The following is a 21548-nucleotide window of genomic DNA, read 5'->3' as shown; positions in this document are numbered from 1 at the left end:
CCCATATTACACCACAGAGTACGAGGTTGTCTAAGCCCCAGGCGTACCATAAGCACAACGGTAAACACCAGCTATTTACATACAAGATAATGGAAACAGACATTCCGAGCACTACTTCCTGCAGGGGTGAGCTCCAGCCACAGCCTGCAGGAAGTATCATTAAGCCAAAACCTGGATGGCTGGAGACAGCTATTTAGGGGCTAGAACCAGCCCCGAAGTTCAGCTCACGCCAGATCCCAACCTCGTGTACTGCGACCGTTGAAGATTACGTCTTCGTCTCTCAATTGGACTGTTACTAGTGTGTGTGTGTGTGTGTGTGTGTGTGTGTGTGTGTGTGTGTGTGTGTGTTACCACATACCTTTCTGGTAAATTAGAAGTGAACTTTAGTTTGACTCAATTAGGAGACTTTTACTGGCATCGTTCATATTACCTTTCGTTTGTTCTCCAGTCATCAAACTTGTGAACTTAGTATCAATAAAAGTTGTGTTTGTGAAAAATTGCGAATTATCAGTCACCACAGCGGCTGTAGCTTATATCTTAAGGCTTGATCACTGTTTGTAGTCGAGAGTATAGCTCTGATATCGGAATCTTTGTATTTTCTATTTGTGTTGCTGTTTAATATCTCGATAGCGGTGAAGAATTCAGTGCTTATAGTAACATAAAGAATAAGGAACGATATTACCATTAGTAATAGATCTTAACTGGTTTGATCGTGATTGTGGTCCTGCTATGTTTGAAGTGTGCGTGTTTTTTGCAATATTTTGGAAGTCCCATTATTATGTTTCAATGTTTCCTCTAGTAAATCAAAATTATTTATTGCCAGTGACTGTTCTGAATTCGGAGAGACATTCCAATGACAACACAGTTACTAATATGTTCTTTACATCGTAGGTTCTTCTACATCTACATCTACATTTATACTCCGCAAGCCACCCAACGGTGTGTGGCGGAGGGCACTTTACGTGCCACTGTCATTGCCTCCCTTTCCTGTTCCAGTCGCGTATGGTTCGCGGGAAGAACGACTGTCTGAAAGCCTCCGTGCGCGCTCTAATCTCTCTAATTTTACATTCGTGATCTCCTCTGGAGGTATAAGTAGGGGGAAGCAATAGATTCGATACCTCATCCAGAAACGCACCCTCTCGAAACCTGGCGAGCAAGCTACACCGCGATGCAGAGCGCCTCTCTTGCAGAGTCTGCCACTTGAGTTTATTAAACATCTCCGTAACGCTATCACGGTTACCAAATAACCCTGTGACGAAACGCGCCGCTCTTCTTTGGATCTTCTCTATCTCCTCCGTCAAACCCATTCTGGTACGGATCCCACACTGATGAGCAATACTCAAGTATAGGTCGAACGAGTGTTTTGTAAGCCACCTCCTTTGTTGATGGACTACATTTTCTATGGACTCTCCCAATGAATCTCAACCTGGTACCCGCCTTACCAACAATTAATTTTATATGATCATTCCACTTCAAATCGTTCCGCACGCATACTCCCAGATATTTTACAGAAGTAACTGCTACCAGTGTTTGTTCCGCTAGCATATAATCATACAATAAAGGATCCTTCTTTCTATGTATTCGCAATACATTACATTTGTCTATGTTAAGGGACAGTTGCCACTCCCTGCACCAAGTGCCTATCCGCTGCAGATCTTCCTGCATTTCGCTACAATTTTCTAATGCTGCAACTTCTCTGTATACTACAGCATCATCCGCGAAAAGCCGCATGAAACTTCCGACACTATCTACTAGGTCATTTATATATATTGTGAAAAGCAATGGTCCCATAACACTCCCCTGTGGCACGCCAGAGGTTACTTTAACGTCTATAGACGTCTCTCCATTGATAACAACATGCTGTGTTCTGTTTGCTAAAAACTCTTCAATCCAGCCACACAGCTGGTCTGATATTCCGTAGGCTCTTACTTTTTTTATCAGGCGACAGTGCGGAACTGTATCGAACGCCTTCCGGAAGTCAAGAAAAATAGCATCTACCTGGGAGCCTGTATCTAATATTTTCTGGGTCTCATGAACAAATAAAGCGAGTTGGGTCTCACACGATCGCTGTTTCCGGAATCCATGTTGATTCCTACATAGTAGATTCTGGGTTTCCAAGAACGACATGATACTCGAGCAAAAAACATGTTCTAAAATTCTACAACAGATCGACGTCAGAGATATAGGTCTATAGTTTTGCGCATCTGCTCGACGACCCTTCTTGAAGACTGGGACTACCTGTGCTCTTTTCCAATCATTTGGAACCCTCCGTTCCTCAAGAGACTTGCGGTACACGGCTGTTAGAAGGGGGGCAAGTTCTTTCGCGTACTCTGTGTAGAATCGAATTGGTATCCCGTCAGGTCCAGTGGACTTTCCTCTATTGAGTGATTCCAGTTGCTTTTCTATTCCTTGGACACTTATTTCGATGTCAGCCATTTTTTCGTTTGTGCGAGGATTTAGAGAAGGAACTGCAGTGCGGTCTTCCTCTGTGGAACAGCTTTGGCAAAAGGTGTTTAGTATTTCAGCTTTACGCGTGTCATCCTCTGTTTCAATGCCATCATCATCCCGAAGTGTCTGGATATGCTGTTTCGAGCAACTTACTGATTTAACGTAAGACCATAACTTCCTAGGATTTTCTGTCAAGTCGGTACATAGAATTTTACTTTCGAATTCACTGAACGCTTCACGCATAGCCCTCCTTACGCTAACTTTGACATCGTTTAGCTTCTGTTTGTCTGAGAGGTTTTGGCTGCGTTTAAACTTGGAGTGAAGCTCTCTTTGCTTTCGCAGTAGTTTCCTAACTTTGTTGTTGTACCACGGTGGGTTTTTCCCGTCCCTCACAGTTTTACTCGGCACGTACCTGTCTAAAACGCATTTTACGATTGCCTTCATGGTTGTCTTGGTGATATTAATTACAATACGTGAACAATGGACGGACACTACACTTGCAGTACACAGAAACAGACACACAGCAATAAGAGAAAAAGAGCAATGGGCACAACTAAATGGATAACAAACAGTATTTCAAAAACAACACATGAAGAGTATCTGCGGACACGGCGTACAGACATGCCTGTATGTCACGTAACAACAACCTCCAGAGGGTAGACTTCGATACCTACAGTGTCAGTGAAATCAGCGACACTGCAGAGCAACCCGAGGAGGAGGAACATGAGATGTAACGGTAAATAAGACACCTAGAATTATAAATCAGAAATAATTTGCCAAACCGAGCTGAAAAAATTTTGTATATCACTCAAATAACAATTGAGGAATTCGAATACAGTAAATGTAGTGTAAGATGCTGGCAGCGAGTCAAGACAGTACCGAATGGTGTACACGGCTGATTACCTAATATTCATGCATGGGATTAGCATTGCCATTTCTGTACTATAAACTGTTTTGTCATCAGATCAAAAAAACCTATAGTGCCATCACAGTCGGTGATGGCACAAACAAATCTCTCTTCTATCCCTTCATTCCTTTAAAATTCTTCTTAAAACAACAAAACTTTATTCATATTTCAACTTCAGGTTATTGTTATAGTAAAAAAAAGTATTATTCTTTGTCAAATATTGCAGATGAAAACAAAACAAAAAACTAGCAAAAAGTGATAAATGAAATCTGTAATGTGGTACGACCTGTTCTAAAAATCAAATAACGGGTCTTTAAATTAGCAATAAAGAAATAATCGACCTGCACATAAACGATCTAGTGGATAACGTTTGGAAGTTCCATGGTGCTTTTCGTGAAGGATGGTGCTGTATACAGAGAAGTCGCAGCGCTAGGAAATTGCAGCGAAATGCAAGGAGACCTGCAGAGGAACGACACTTGATGCGGGGATTGGCAACTGTCCTCAGGGTAAACAAATGTTGCACATGTATAGGCATAAAGATCCACCACTGCAGAACAATTAAGACAGTCGCACCCGTAAAATACATAGGAGTGTGCGCATAGTGAGATTTAAAATTGAGCGGCCATATGAAACCATTCGCAGGGAAGGCAGATGAAAGACAGAAGCACTGGAAGAATCCTCAGGAAGTATGCACTCACAAAGGAGGTAAGTTACGAAATGCTCGTTCAGACAATACTTAAATATCGCTCGTCAGTCTGGGATCCGTACCAGATAGGACTGATAGATGAAATGAAGATCAGAGCGTTTCATTACATGATGACTAACTGACAACCTCAGCTGCCGACAGGTGTTGTTGATATACCTCGATGTGGACAGCTGAAAATGTGTGCTCCGACGGGGACTCGAACCCGGGATCTCTTGCTTACATGGCAGACGCTCTATCCATCTGAGCCACCGAGGACACAGATGAAAAGCGCGACTGCGGGGACTTATCCCTTGCACGCTTCCCGTGAGACTCACATTCCCAACTGTCCACAATTCTACATATGTATTATACCTTATAGACATTTGCCCACCCACTCATTACTCGCACACGCTTTGGCGATTCCCGTAAGAGTTTGGGCAACCTGTGCGCATTCGCACAGACGAAGGTCAATGGCTGGGTAGCCTTTATATAAAGACAGTAACTTGTTCTCGAAAGGTTACTGTTGATGACCGTGCAGCTTTTCCCTGGAATAAATGATGACTAACTGACAACCTCAGCTGCCGACAGGTGTTGTTGATATACCTCGATGTAGACAGCTGAAAATGTGTGCCCCGACGGGGACTCGAACCCGGGATCTCCGCTTACACCTGTCGGCAGCTGAGGTTGTCAGTTAGTCATCATTTATTCCAGGGAAAAGCTGCACGGTCATCAACAGTAACTGTTCTTTCGAGAACAAGTTTCTGTCTTCATATATATACGTTTCATTACAGACTAATTTACTCTGAAGGGCCAAAGAAACTGCCACAGCTGCCTAATATCATGTAGGGCCCCAGTGAGCACGCAGAAGTGCCGCAGCACGACGTGGCATGGACTCGACTAAAGTGTGAAGTAGTGCTGTAGGGAACTGAAACCAAGAATTCTGCAGGGATGTCCATAAATCCGTAAGAGTACGGGGGGATGGACATCTCTTCTGAACAACACTTTGCAAGGCGTCCCAGATAGTCTCAATAATGTTCGTGTCTGGGGAGTTTGGTGGCCAGCGGAAGTGTTTAAACTCAAAAAAGTGTTCCTAGAGCCACTATGTTGCAATTTTTGACGTGTGTGGTGTAGCATTGTCCTGATGGAATTGCCTTAAGTCCGTCGGAATGCATAACGGACATGAATGGATGCAGGTGATCAGACAGGATGCTTAGGTACGCGTCACCCGTCAGTATCGTATCTAAACGTATCAAGCGTCCCATATCACTTCAACTGTACACGCCCCACACCATTACAGAGCCTCCTCCAGCTTGAATAGTCCACTACTGAGATGCAGGGTCCATGGATTCATGAGGTTGTCTCCATACCCGTACACGTCTATCCGCTCGATACAATTTGAAACGAGACTCGTCCGATCAGGCAATTTCCAGTCACCAATAGTCCAATGTCGGTGTTGCCGGGACCAGGCGAGGGGTGAAGCCCCGTATGATGCAATCACCAAGGGTACAAGAGTGGGCATTCGGCTCTGAAAGCCCACACTGATGATGTTTCGTTGAATGATCTGCACGCTGACACTTGTTAATGGGCCAGCACTGAAATCTGTAGCAATCTGCGGAAGGTTTGCACTTGTCACGTTGAACGATTCTCTTCACTCGTCGTTTTCACGTTCTTGCAGGATCTTTTTCTGGCCGCAGCGATATCGGAGATTTGATGTTTTAGGATTCCTGATATCCACGGTGCACTAGTGAAATTGTCGCACAAAAAAATCCCCACTTCATCGCTACCTCGGAGATGTTGTGTTCTATCGCTCGTTCGCTGTTTATAACTCCACGCTAAAACTCACTTAAATCTTGATAACCTGCCATTGTAGCAGCAGTAACTGACATGACAAATGCGCCAGCCACTTGTTGTCTTAAATAGCTGCTGCCGACCGCTGCGCCGTATTCTACCAGTTTACATAGCTCTGTAGTTGAATACGCGTGCTTGTACCAGTTTCTTTGACGCTCGAGTGTAGTAAGTACGAAAGCGTCAAGGAGATACTCATCCAAATCCAGTGCAAGAGCAGCGTTCTGTATCATGGTGTGGTTTAGTGACAAAGTTCCGACAGCTTACATTCCTAGAGGAGGTAACCAATACGATTGTTTTCTCCTACAGTATATCTCGCGAAATGGCCATGTAGGTAAAATTACAGAGATTCTAGCTCACACAGAGGCTTACCAAAAATCGGTATTTCCGTGAACTATTAGTGACTGGAACAGGAAGAGGGGCAAGTAACAGTAATACACTAGGTACCTTTAGCCACAGACCATAAGGTGCGTTGTATAGGTATAGATGTAGATCTGGTACCTTATACGTGCGGAAACATACCAAGGGCTTTGGAATATATGGAGATCCGACGGGACTAGATCAAGACTATATGGAGAATACGGTGTGAAGAATGGCAGCTATTTCTAAATGTACGAAAAAGTAAGTAACGCGAATGAGTAGGAAAATAAAACACGTGCTGTGCGGATGCACTATTAACAGTGTTCTGCTTTAGACAGTCACGTCGTTTAAATACGTATCTGGGCGTAACGTTGCAAACTGATATGAAATAGAACGGGCAAGTGAGGAATGTGTTGGGGAGGGTGAATGGTGGACTTTAGCTTATTGGGAGAATTTTAGGAGAGTGTGGTTCATCTGTAACGGAGTCCACATAAGGGACCATGGTGCAACCCATTCTTGAATAGCGTTCGAGTGTTTGGGATCCGAATGAGGTCGGATTAAATAAAGACATCGAGGCAATTCAGAGGCGAGGTGCTAGATTTGTTGACGGCAGTTTCGAACAACACGCAAGTGTTACGGATATGCTTCGGGAACTCAGATGGGAATCCCTGGAGGGAAGGCAATGTTCTTCTCGAAGAACACTATTGAGGAACTTCAGAGAATCGGCATTTCAAGCTCACTGCAGAACGATCCTGCTGTCGCCAACGTATTTAGCGCAAAGACCTTGAAGATAAGATACGAGAAATTAGGGATCATACAGAGGAAAATAGACTGTCCTTTTTTCTTTCGTCTGTCTGCGATTAGTGCATAAAATCAAACAAATGGTAGCGGTACAGGATATTCTCCGCCACGTACCGTACAGTGGCTTGCGGAGCATGTATGTAGATGTAGATGTAGACATACTTGAACACACCGATATGCAACATCCTGGAGACGGCACGGTGAGGTCGGCGATACATGGACGCGTGTTGTCATACAATTTAATTCCATTTGACAATAGGCATTGTAGTCTTACGGCTGCACCTTCAAATGCCAGTTAGCTGGACGCATCAGAGGTTTGGGTCCGTGGCTTCTTCTGAGTGTAGCTGTAATGGACTTCTATAAGGTTCGGCTAGCTGAGTCTAAAGGTTTCGTACCATTTTTCACATGATTTTCTCGTTTCGCTGTTTACAACAAAGGGCAACTCCGGCCCCAGTATATCTCTATATGCTCTCATGCGTCATTAATCGACATTTAACATCAGTGTCTTGACAGTGTTAAATAAACTCTGCAACGTATGGGTGTTTATTGTAAAATTATCGATGTATTGAAAAATATCTATTGGTAGTCTTAGTCGACCTTGAGTTGCTATCTGACTTAAGTTGGCTCTGTTTAAGTGCGCGGTTATGCCCCAAGTATCATTTGCATCGAAATTACCATTACACTCTAATTATTAAACAAAAATACGGTGATTGCTAGCTACGAAATCAATAATGCGGTGATTAGCATATGATACCAAATTAAGATTTATTCAGAAAACAGGATGAGCAATATTTCTAGCCTAACATGACAATACAATACACTCGCTAACCTAACTAGCCCATCATTGGCACAATGCATTCTCTTTTCCTAACTACTTAAGTCAACACTGAACCAGCAAGTGACTCTATTGCAGTTCTGTCTGAACGGACACAGACTCAGAGAGCGTCAGTCAAAGAGGTAGCGGAATATGAACTCATTTAGAATTACAGTGCCCTACTTTGGCTGATGATTGCTAATACCACCATAATTCTCCGTGATGATTACGACGGACGGCCCAGCCAACGTCGTGATGCCGTCTTTTCCGTGAGCGAGCTTGGCTTTAATCTCCAACGTGGACGTGGTTTGCGCCCGTAAACTCCTGTACGTAAGTATTCAATTGCGGAGTCCGTCACTAGCCAATACTCAAGCTACTTGCACATATACCAAGAGTAGTTGGTCGACTCAAGTGCGCGGCAGCAAAGGTACACATCAGATTGCATATGAACACCACAAGTTAGTACAAATCTATTTCTCTCCCCAGAGGAACAGATAATGCTACGTGTGTGGAGTCGTATGCTCTAAACTATTCAGCCTTGGAGAGTAACCTCTGGACTCAATGTCGGTAATTTCTCCAACCTACTTCTCTCCACGCTCTCCAAGCAGGGCAGCCAGACACCGCGACTGCTCTCTTCCACAGCCGACCCCAGAGCCCACCTTCAGAGTTCTTGCAAACCTGGACGTTCTTCGCCGCATGGATCCGTGCGCGTTGGTAGCCAATCACGACACACACTTCCATATATCCGTGCGCGTTTGTACTCAACCACGACACAGAATTCTCCCGCGGTTACTGTTGCCGCCAAACTTTTAACATGTATCTCTACGCGCTCTGCGCCAATCTCGTCACAGTCTTCCGCAAATTTTCCACTGTGGCGCGAAATGGTCTTTCTCTCTTTCGCATATAGCTCCTCCTCGCTTCTTGTTGTGATGGCCCAGCCTCTCCGAACGTCTTTGGTGGTCTGAAGTGCCAGCCGACATAGGGGTCCGGCCGCGGCCATCCCGTTAGTTTGACATGACATAAACACCGTCCTTAGGGGTTCCGGCCGTGTTCCAGCCTCTGAGCCCATCTCGTTAGTCTGACATGACACACACAATTTCCTTTTCTGTGTCCATTCTCTCCTACCGATGGGCCAGTTATCAATTATCAATTATTATTCGGTATATTAATACTGATTTAGCATCATGTAAGGTGCAAATCTGCTACCTTACAACTCCTTTGTTTCCGGCATTAAATGTTCTATCCACAGTAGTAAAGGCATGCTAAGTTTGCGAATGTCTCACTAGAGTGTGCTAGAATACAAAAACGTGTCGCCGCGTAGCAAGAGTTTCAGGAACCGAACGATTAAATGAAACAGGGGTGCGAAACATCAAACATGCGCCGTTATTTTCAACTGCTAAAAAATCCTTTCTTGTTAAGGGCGTTTCCTTGATGCTGTGCGTTGACTGAGAGTTTTTTTTTCTTTTTTTCCCTACAGGAGGTGCATCTCGAAGCTTTTCTCAACGAGTGTGCTAGATAGGGCTGTGCTTGAAGAACACTCAAGAACTTTGCCAGATATGTAACAGATTCGCAGCCTTCCCTTGTATTCGAACCACGAGCTGCCTCAGTTACTGCTCACCCTTGACCAAAAAAGTTCGTGTGATGTGTACATGGTGAGAGTGGTTGAAACTGTGGGGTGGCGATAGCTGGCAGCGACAGACAGACCGCAGCAACTTACTATACAGCGAGTTACTGCCACGCAGTAATTGGTTTAGCATGGCCCGTGTTGGCGGTTTAGCCGGCTCCGCCTGCCTCTGTAATTATCCTCGATAGCCGCCTTCCTGCGCAGGGAGGCAAACTTCCGAAGAGCCTGCAAAGTTGGCAGCCGCCGCCTCGTTAACAGCTCACTTGGGCTTCATAAGGCGAGCCAGCTTTTTGCGGTAGGCGGCGCGCGCCTCATCAGACTGCCGTCGTTCGCGAGAATGCTTGAAGATGACCGCCTGGATGACGAAACATGCCCTGACACCGCCGCATTTGCATGACTCCTACATATTAATGCGCAGCCTCGTTTGTTCCTACGTCGTTGGTTGTGAGAAACGAGGTGGCAGCCTGAGCTCGCTTCATCACAATGCCCTTTGTCCGAAGAAGGAGTGTGATGATGGCTCTCCTCACACGCTTCCTCATTCACAAACCGCAAGTAACCGTAGAGTGTGTCGCGCACAGTGTAACAGTGACTTTTAATTTATGTGGCTTCGATGATAACCTTTAGTTCACTAGCACATTTACACTAAAATATCGCCAGTTAGTATTTTTGTGAAGTTTCCAAGGCATATGTTTGTATAGATGTACACGTAGAAATTACTTTCTTCGAAGAAACTCAAATTTTGTGGAACTGGTGGCTTTACACAGTTGGTCTGAATCATTTTTAACAAATACAATGCAAAAAATTGTGATGAAAAACTGAAACAATCTATCAAGGGTAGAAAACTTTGGTTACTGGGGAGAGATCAGCAGATAACAAAGGTAGTACCACAGGGTTCAGTTTTGGGTCCACTCCTATTCCTTTCATACAGTTTGTGTATGACTTTCCACTTAACATTCAACAAGCACAACTGGTACTTTTTGCATACGATATTAGTGTTATAATAAATCTAATCAAAGAGAAATCAACAGAAGAGATAGTAGATGTTTTTCAAAGAATTATTAAGTGATTCTCCGAAAACAAACTCTATAAATTTTGAAGACACACACTACATTCAGTTGCGTACAACAAGTAGAGTTATACTAACAATTGATATAGCTCTGGAGCAGCACTCAGTAAATAGGTAACAATGCTCCAAATTTTTGGCTTTGCATATTGATGAAAACTTTAAATGGGAGAAGCAAATTATTGAATTCTCGGACAATTAAGTCCTTTTTTTATTCTTCGCTTAATTGTTAATCATGGAACCAGACGAATCAACATCCTGGCGTATTTTGCATATTTCCACTCAATAATGTCTCTTGGAATAGCTTTCGGCGATAATTCACTAGCCAGAACGAAAGTATTGATTGCACAAAGCAAGCATTAAGAATGATATGTGATGCTAAGAAATTTACAGTAAATAATCCATCATAATTGAAGAATTACAGTGATGTTCATACCTACAGCATTATAGAGAAAAATTACCTTCATTATCCATTGTTAAAGCTGGCAGTAGCTCGGAAAAGAATTCATTTACAGTTCCCTCTAGTTCCATGAAAGTCATTCCGTGATGTCTTAACATTTGTCCTACCATCCTGTCCCTTCACCTTGTCAGGGTTTTCAACATATTCCTCTCCGATTTTAAGAAGAACCTGCTCATTGAAAATTAAATGGGCTGATAAGGGAAGTTAAGAGTTCAATATGCAGCACCGAAAATCTTTGATCATTTGTACACTAACATAAAATGCCTGATAGGTAGCAACGGAAATTTTCAAATTTTAATCTAACCTAAAATCATTTGTCCTGGCAACTCCTATTCCATCGATGAATTTATACTGAAAAACTGGTAGCCTATAAAAAATTAAAAATAAATAAAAAATAAAAAATAAAAAACGCATTCATTATTGTTAACACTAATCATTTATACATATCCTGCAAACTGACTCATTCCACACAATTTCGATAAAAGAATCGCTCAAGTGATCTAGGTAACACTTAAATAACTAACACATAACAATTTTTTTTTTATTTTTGCATGATATACAAACGTGTTTATGCATAGAAAATTGTAATATGTGCACAATATAATAAGAATAATAATCATCCAAGATCCAAAACGGTATTTGGAAAAGAAAAAGTTGAATTACATTCCACGGTAGATTCCATGGCAGATAGGTCGACAGAGTACACTGTTGGGCACATACCAGAAGATCCTTTCAGTACAAGTTGTTAACATGGGGCTTCACGCCAGGCGACACTTAAATGTTGGCATGTTGCCCCAACGGCGTCATTAGTTAAAACTGCAGTGGGCATGGGATCTTCGAAACTGGAAAGCGAATGAATGGAAACATGTCGCCCGGTGCAGTGAATTACATTTCTTGTTACAGGAGGTTGATGGTCGTCTCCGGAAGCGCCGTCATCCAATCGAACGGATGCTTAAAACATGCACAAACGCAAGCGGGGGGGGGGGGGGGGGGGGGGGGTAGTTTAATGCTACGGGCTCACATTCACCTGTACTTCTATGTGACACTGGTTCAATGTTCCCATCTTTTCATTTGTATACAGCAAAAAAACATCCAGCATCGTCTACAGTCTGTATTACACATTCCAGTCGGTGCCTGCGCCCACTATTTTTTACCTCCTTAATTATTCCGATACTTGTCCCACTAAACTGGCCCTTCTTCTGGTAAGAGTTCTCGACAGATTTCTTTCCCAGAAGTCAGCGATTATACCGAATCTCATTCGTATTAAGAAGCTATGTACAGTTAACTCATTTTGACTTCGTATTAAGTAAATAAAACAGTTTTTTTGCTACGTTTCACAAAACTGTATTGTTTTCGTATAACACAGGTTTCGGTCTGCAAGCCCATTTTCCATTACACATTTTACTTCGGCTTACCACGCTTTCCTCGGTTTGTTTGGTAGTATAAAGGCATAAAATCTGACTTTGTGTTTAGGGGATGTGTTCGATTCCGGTCTTGCAACAGCAGTCTTACCCCTTTTCTATTTCATTAACGGGAGAACGTCTGTAGCGTACCTCAAAGTAAACATCTCTCTCGTTTTACCTCTATTGTCATTACCAAAAGTATATGACGAAGGAAGTAAAATGTCTCTTGAATCAGCATGGAAATTTGGTCTTGCTATTTTAGGAGCAAACAGGTCTTATATCGTCTCTCACTGACGTTTTTAACTGTTTCTCTGACCCATTGGCGGTGAATAAATAGACTTCGTAACTGCTTTTCTGTCATTCATTCCCATTTCATGGGATAATTCAAGCATTAAATTTTCCTTAAGGCTGTTTACAAGCAAAGCGATCGTATGAGAGTTTTAAGATTGACAATATTTTCAGATACATGTAATAACTCTCAACCTAACATTCTCTTGTCCACAATTAGATACATGAGATTGTTCCATTTCATAAGGCTCTGGGTAGATGCCACTAGATACACCTCGTGACCCAAAATTCTCCAACACGTTTCTCACTTCACTTTAATGTCAGTGATGTAACGGCCCATACGGTTCCCTGCTGTGTATAACGTACCCTTGAACTGCGCACTTTTCAATCCTATTGCCAAACCTACCATGTTACAGCGTAGGTCCTCACAGAGTCGCTGAACATTCGGCTTCAGGCCTTCTACTTGGCTCAAAACCAGTCAATGTCAGCTCCAGGGGCAACATCCCGTCAAAAAGCTATCAGCTAAGTGCGACGACTGGAAAGAGGAACCGCTGTACCATATTCTTCGGTGAAACGGTTTCGGTAAAAGGTTTAATATTTTGTCTTTCTTTCCGTCATGATCCGGTTCGATATAATTTTGATCACTAAGCGTCTGGAGAGACGGCTTTCATCCTTTCCTTATTCAAAGTGAGGCCAGATCTTCAACGATTTTCTACCTGATCGGTAGGTAAAAGTTTCCTCCGCATTTATTGAAAGCTTCATGCAAGACTCTTCTTACAATGATTTTGGCTTCATTCAGTTTATGGTTCTCTAAGAGGTATTGCCAACATTTAAACCTGCAGTGAGACCCTCTTTGCTTTAGGAGTAGCTTTCTAAAACAGCTGACTCACCACGACGGTTCATTCCGAGTTCCTCGAGCATCGTGTATTATTACACTAACCTGTCGTTTGGACAACGGAGCTTGTGTCCGTAACTGAACCTCGTTACATAGCTAACTGTGAACACAGCCAGCTATAAATAGCCGGTGTCTGGTGGGATGGAGTAACTGAGTAGCTATAAATGTGAGGCGACACTGGCGGTAGACAGTGTGCAGTGGTGACCAGACGGGTCTGACCCTATTCTGACGGCGCCGGCAGAGAGGTCGTGCATTGTGCACTCTGATGTCCTCCCACCATTGTCAGCGTCCAGTCCGATTTCTGGCGGGGATATTAAAGGAAGAGTAGTCCAGCTAACAGGTATCGATTCTACCTTACTATGCCACTTCGAAGCTTGCTTATTTTCTGCCCGTTTAAAATAAAATTGTTCGCTCTATATGATTGATGGTAATGGCAGTAAATGTCTTGTACATTACGGAGTGGAACATGAATATACACCGAAGCGCCAAAGAAACAGGTATAGCATGCCTATTCAAATACAGAAATATGTAAACAGGCAGAACAAGGCGCTGCGGTCGGCAACGGTTACTGCGGCTCCAATGGCAGGTTATCAAGATTTAAGTGAGTTTGAACGTGGTGTTATAATCGGCGTACGACCGATGGGACACAGCATCTCCGTGGTAGCGATGAAGTGGGGATTTTCCCGTACGACCATTTCGCGAGTGTACCATGAATATCAGGAATCCGGTAAAACACCAAATCTCCGACATCGCTGCGGCCAAGAACGGGACCAACGACGGCTCGAGAGAACCGTTCAACGTGACAGAAGCGCAACCCTTCCGCAATTTGCTGCAGATTTCGATGCTGGGCCATCAACGTCAGCGTGCATACCATTCAACGAAACATCATCGACATGGGCTTTCGGAGCAGAAGGCCCACTCCAGTATTCTTGATGACGGCATGACACACAGCTTTACGCATCGCTTGGGTCCATCAACACCGCCATTGCACTGTTGATGACTGGAAACACGTTGCCTTGTCGGACGAGTCTCGTTTCAAACTGTATCGAGCGGATGGACGTGTATGGAGACAACCTCATGAATCCACGGACCCTGCATGAGAGCAAGGAACTGTTCAAGCTGGTGGAGGCTCTGTAATGGTGTGAAACGTGTGCAATTGGAGCGATATGGGACGTCTGATAAGTCTAGATATAACTCTGAGAGGTAACAGGACGTAAGCATCCAGTCTGATCATCTGCATCGATTCATGTCCATTGTGCATTCCGACGGACTTAGGCAATTCCAATAGGACATGCGACATCCCACACGTCCAGAATTGCTACATAGTGGCTTCAGGAACTCTCCTGTGAGTTCAAACACTTCCGCTGGCCACCAGACTCCCCAGACATGAACATTATTGAGCATATCTGGGATGCCTTGCAATGTGCTGTTCAGGTGAGATCTCCCCTGCCTAGTACTTACGGATCTATGGACAGCCAGGCAGCATTCGTGGTGTCAATTCCCTCCAGCACTACTTCAGACATAAGTCGAGTCCATGCCACGTCGTGTTGCGGGGGCTCTACACGATGTTAGGTAGGTGTACTAGTTTCTTTGGCTCTTCAGTGTAAATTCATTAGAGATATCTAGGTGAGGACACGAGCAGATTGCAACATACAACATAGTTCTGGACTTATTATTTTAAAAGTTGTAATTGTTTTTAATTGCAATATTTTACTAAATTGATAACAAATGAATCATTTAAGCAGCATACTTAATAAATCGCATGAAAATCGCCTGAAAACTGACGAGTCAATAATCACCACAACACTCTATTTTTTGAGTAAAAATGGCTCTGAGCACTGTGGAACTTAACTTCCAATGTCATCAGTCCCCTAGAACTTAGAACTACTTAAACCTAACTAACCTAAGGACATCACACACATCCATGCCCGAGGCAGGATTCGAACCTGCGACCGTAGCGGTCTCGCGGTTCCAGACTGTAGCGCCCAGAACCGCACGGCCACCGCGGCCGGCTTTCTTGAGTATTTGTGTAAACAATTACAGAGAAATTTACTGAAATGGTACCCAAGTTATGCCGCTGCTATAAATTCTCCACAGATACAGGTAATATGAAGGCAGCATGAGTGTTCTAGATCCGTATATAAGGTTCATAGTGTCGAGTAACCACAAACCGTGCCTTGGTAAGTGTTCGTAATTTTAAGTGGACTTTAAGTACTTTGAACGACCGTATGTATGCATCTGTTTCTGAACTTCACTAGTAACTTGGTTAATACAGTATCGATAATTTAACGAAAGGTCGCAGAGTGACTGTGATAATCCTCTCTATGTTGTAATATATACAAATGTATGTAATTACCTTTAAAATCGATTGACGATCACCATGTAAATACTTAGCTTGAACTCAGTAGTTGTGACGTCTAAAAGAACATAAAAGTACCAACAAACTGCGTTGGTGATCGTTTATTCCGTCAGTAATGTTCGGCGTTCGAGGGCTGTTGGGCGTACTGTGCAGCCAACGTGCCGTGTTGGCTAAATTAACGTTCGTTGGACTTTTAAAACTTCTAGTGAGCACGAACGTTAAATACTTTAACGTTTCACGGTGCTTAGAAAAATTTTGTGAGCTAGAGTTATTGGCTTTAACTTTTCTTGGGACTTTGTGTATTTCGACTGTGTTTTCGGTGATTATTATTGTGCGATTAGCCGAACTTTAACAATGTTTGCGGAGTTGCGACAGGTGGACTCTGATGATTTGTTGCAATTATTACCTTTATTACTGCATGATGAATTTGTTGGATATTTTCGCGGTAGTTACTTAGAAAAACAACTTCTGTTTACGTTGAGAGTGTAAGTGAGAAAGATCACTTTCACACTTTGAATATTTATTGCTGATTCCGAGAGCTACTGTGCCGTTATACGAACTTAATTCGCATATGTTACTATAATAATTCGCATATGTTACTATAATAATCCTCCCTCATGAACCATGGACCTTGCCGTTGGTGGGGAGGCTTGCGTGCCTCAGCGATACAGATAGCCGTACCGTAGGTGCAACCACAACGGAGAGGTATTTGTTGAGAGGCCAGACAAACGTGTGGTTCCTGAAGAGGGGCAGCAGCCTTTTCAGTAGTTGCAGGGACAACAGTCTGGATGATTGACTGATCTGGCCTTGTAACAATAACCAAAACGGACTTGCTGTGCTGGTACTGCGAACGGTTGAAAGCAAGGGGAACTACAGCCGTAATTTTTCCCGAAGGCATGCAGCTCTACTGTATGGTTAATGATGATGGCGTCCTCTTGGGTAAAATATTCCGGAGGTAAAATAGTCCCCCACTCGGATCTCCGGGCGGGGACTACTCAAGAGGACGTCGTTATCAGGAGAAAGAAAACAGGCGTTCTACGGATCGGAGCGTGGAATGTCCCTTAATAGGACAGGTAGGTTAGAAAATTTAAAAAGGGAAATAGTTAGGTTAAAGTTAGATATAGTGGGAATTAGTGAAGTTCGGTGGCAGGAGGAAAAAGACTTTTGGTCAGGCGAATACAGGGTTATAAATACAAAGTCAAATAGGGGTAATGCAGGAGTAGGTTTAATAAAGAATAAAAAAATAGGAATGCGGGTAAGCTACTACAAACAGCATGGCTAATGCATTATTGTGGCCAAGATAGACACGAAGCCCACGCCTACTACAGTAGTACAAGTTTATATGCCAACTAGCTCTGCAGATGACGAAGAAATTGAAGAAATGTATGATGAGATAAAAGAAATTATTCAGATAGTGAAGGGAGGCGAAAATTTAATAGTCATGGGTGACTGGAATTCGGTAGTAGGAAAAGGGACAGAAGGAAACGTAGTAGGTGAATATGGATTGGGGGTAAGAAATGAAAGAGGAAGCCGCCTGGTAGAATTTTGCACAGAGCACAACTTAATCATAGCTAACACTTGGTTCAAGAATCATAAAAGAAGCCGGGAGATGCTGACAGGTTTCAGATAGATTATGTGATGGTAAGACAGAGATTTAGGAACCAGGTTTTAAATTGTAAGACATTTTCAGGGGCAGATGTGGACTCTGACCACAATCTGTTCGTTATGAACTGTAGATTAAAACTGAAGAAACTGCAAAAAGGTGGGAATTTAAGGAGATGGGACCTGGATAAACTGACTAAACCAGAAGTTGTACAGAGTTTCAGGGAGAGCATAAGGGAACAATTGACATGAATGGGGGAAAGAAATACAGTAGAAGAAGAATGGGTAGCTTTGAGGGATGAAGTAGTGAAGGCAGCAGAGGATCCAGTAGGTAAAAAGACGAGGGCTAGTAGAAATCCTAGGGTAACAGAAGAAATATTGAATTTAATTGATGAAAGGAGAAAATATAAAAATGCAGTGAATGAAGCAGGCAAAAAGGAATACAAACGTCTCAAAAATGAGATCGACAGGAAGTGCAAAATGGCTAAGCAGGGATGGCTAGAGGACAAATGTAAGGATGTAGAGGCTTATCTCACTAGGGGTAAGATAGATACTGCCTACAGGAAAATTAAAGAGACCTTTGGAGAAAAGAGAACCACTTGTATGAATATCAAGAGCTCAGATGGAAACACAGTTCTAAGGAAAGAAGGGAAAGCAGAGAGGTGGAAGGAGTATACAGAGGGTCTATACAAGGGCGAGGTATTTGAGGACTATGTTATGGAAATGGAAGAGGATGTAGATGAAGATGAAATAGGAGATATGATACTGCGTGAAGAGTTTGAGAGAGCACTGAAAGACCTAAGTCGAAACAAGGCCCCGGGAGTAAATATCATTCCATTAGAACTACTGACAGCCTTGGGAGAGCCAGTCCTGACAAAACTCTACCATCTGGTGAGCAAGATGTATGAGACAGTCGAAATACCCTCAGACTTCAAGAAGAATATAATAATGCCAATCCCAAAGAAAGCAGGTGTTGACAGATGTGAAAATTACCGAACTATCAGTTTAATGAGTCACAGCTGCAAAATACTAACGCGAATTCTTTACAGACGAATGGGAAAAGTAGTAGAAGCCGACCTCGGGGAAGATCAGTTTAGATTCCGTAGAAATATTGGGACACGTGAGGCAGTACTGACCCTACGACTTATCTTGGAAGCTAAATTAAGGAAAGGCAAACCTACGTTTCTAGCATTTGTAGACTTAGAGAAAGCTTTTGACAATGTTGACTGGAATACTCTCTTTCAGATTCTGAAGGTGGCAGGGGTAAAATACAGGAAACGAAAGGCTATTTATAATTTGTACAGAAACCAAATGGCAGTTATAAGAGTTGAGGGGCATGAAAGGGAAGCAGTGGTTCGGAAGGGAGTGAGACAGGGTTGTAGCCTCTCCCCGATGTTATTCAATCTGTATATTGAGCAAGCAGTGACGGAAACAAAAGAAAAACTCGGAGTAGGTATTAAAATCCATGGAGAAGAAATAAAAACCTTGAGGTTCGCCAATGACATTGTAACTCTGTCAGAGACTGCAAAGGACTTGGAAGAGCAGTTGAACGGAATGTATAGCGTCTTGAAAGGGGGATATAAGATGAACATCAACAAAAGCAAAACGAGGATAATGGAATGTAGTCGAATTAAGTCGGGAGATGCTGAGGGTATTAGATTAGGAAATGAGACACATAAAGTAGTAAAGGATTTTTGCTATTTGGGGAGCAAAATGACGATGATGGTCGAAGTAGAGAGGATATAAAATGTAGACTGGCAATGGCAAGGGAAGGGTTTCTGAAGAAGAGAAATTTGTTAACATCGAGTATAGATTTAAGTGTCAGGAAGTCGTTTCTGAAAGTATTTGTATGGAGTGTGGCCATGTATGGGAGTGAAACATGGACGATAAATATTTTGGACAAGAAGAGAATAGAAGCTTTCGAAATATGGTGCTACAGAAGAATGCTGAAGATTAGATGGGTAGATCACATAAGTAATGAGGAGGTATTGAATAGGATTGGGTAGAAGAGAAGTTTGTGGCACAACTTGACTAGAAGAAGGGATCGATTGGTAGGACATGTTCTGAGGCATCAAGGGATCACAAATTTAGCATTGGAGGGCAGCGTGGAGGGTAAAAATCGTAGAGGGAGACCAAGAGATGAATACACCAAGCAGATTCAGAAGGATGTAGGTTACAGTAGGTACTGGGAGATGAAGAAGCTTGCACAGGATAGAGTAGCACGGAGAGCTGCATCAAACCAGTCTCAGGACTGAAGACCACAACAACAACAACAACTATAATAATACAGCTATGATGTATATATACAGAAAAATTAACAATGTAAGTGTAGACCAGGTATGGCTTAAATTCAAAGAAATAATGTCGACAGCAATTGAGAGATTTATACCAAATAAGTTAACAAACAGGGAAGCTGATGTCCAATGGTACACAAAATAGGTTAGAATACTACAGCAGAAACAAAGAAAAAAGTAAGCCAAATTTAAATGAACACAATACCTCAAAGATTTGCGAACTTTTACAGAAGTTCGAAGTTTAGCGCGAAGTTCAGTGCGAGATGCTTCTAATAGTTTCCACAACGAAACATTCTCTCGAACTCTGGCAGAAAAGTCCAGTGAGATTCTGGTCGTATGTAAAGTATGCTAGCGGCAATACACAATGCCTTCTCTGCGCGATAGCAATGGAAATACTATCGGTGACGGTGCTGCTAAAGCAGAGTTACTAAACACAGCCTTGAGAAATTCCATCACCAAAGATGGAGAGTAACGTATAAGTAGTGAAGCAACTCAAATCACTTAATGAAAGGAAGACTTTCGTTCCAGATTGCACACCAGCCAGAATTCTGTCAGAGCATGCTGATTCAATAGCGCCATTCTTAACGATCATACACAACTTCTCGATCGACGAAAGATCCGTACCCAAAGATTGGAAAGTTGCACAGGCATTAAGAGTAATCCATTGAATTATAGGCCAATATAATTGACGTCGATACAGCAGGGTTTTGGAACATATATTTTGTTGAAGTATTGTGAATTACCTTCAGGAGAACGTTCTATTGATAAATAGTAAACAAGGATTTGTAACACATCTGTCTTAGCAATTGACCCTAAATAATGAGTGCTAAGAGGAATCCATTAAACTTCGGTTACACGACAAGTCAATCAAATGTAAATTCATCTAAAAACCTAGGAATTACAATTACGAACAACTTTAGCTAGCAAGAACTCACAGAAAATGTTGCGGCGATGGCGAACCAAAGACTACGTTTTATTGGCAGAACACTTAGAAGATGCAACAGATCTACTAAAGAGACTGCCTACATTACATTTGTCTGTCCTCTTTTAGAGTAATGCTGCGTGTTGTGGGATCTTTAGCAGATGGGACTAACGAAGTACATCGAGAAAGTTCAAAAAAGGGTAGAACGTTTTATATTACCGATCAATAGTGAAGAGAATGTCCCGGACATGATTCAGGATTTGAGATGTACATCATTAAAGCAAAGGCGTTTCTCGTTGCGGCGGGATCTTCTCACGAAATTTCAGTCACCATCTTTCTCCTCCGCATGCGATGGAAATCAGAGCTCGCACAGAAAGATAGAGACCTTCATATTTTTCGCACACTGTTCGAGAGTGGAATAACAGAGAATTACTTTGAAGATGGTTTGATAAACCCTCTGCGAGGCACATAAGCGTGATTTTAGGAGTATCCACGTAGATCTAGAAATGGTGGCTTGAGGGGTGTCTGTATGGCTACAGAATCAAATGGGCTGCCAGACTTAACATCTCGTTCCAACATCAGTAGTCTAATGTTCTATGACGTCCGTGGACCAGATGCTGTTTTAATGGTGGTGGTGGTGGTTAGTGTTTAACGTCCCGTCGACAACGAGGTCATTAGAGACGGAGCGCAAGCTCGGGTTAGGGAAGGATTGGGAAGGAAATCGGCCGTGCCCTTTCAAAGGAATCATCCCGGCATTTGCCTGAAACGATTTAGGAAA

General features: G+C 42.8%; 1 protein-coding gene across 1 annotated transcript in view; it reads right to left on the bottom strand.

Moving 5' to 3' along the window:
• LOC124613554 (protein nervous wreck) overlaps positions 1 to 21548 on the bottom strand; it is a 754174-nt gene that overhangs the window by 272360 nt on the left and 460266 nt on the right. The window lies entirely within an intron of this gene.

The sequence above is a fragment of the Schistocerca americana genome, chromosome 4, assembly GCF_021461395.2.
Source record: "Schistocerca americana isolate TAMUIC-IGC-003095 chromosome 4, iqSchAmer2.1, whole genome shotgun sequence".
Lineage (NCBI taxonomy): Eukaryota > Metazoa > Arthropoda > Insecta > Orthoptera > Acrididae > Schistocerca > Schistocerca americana.
This window is presented reverse-complemented; position numbering and strand designations above follow the sequence as displayed.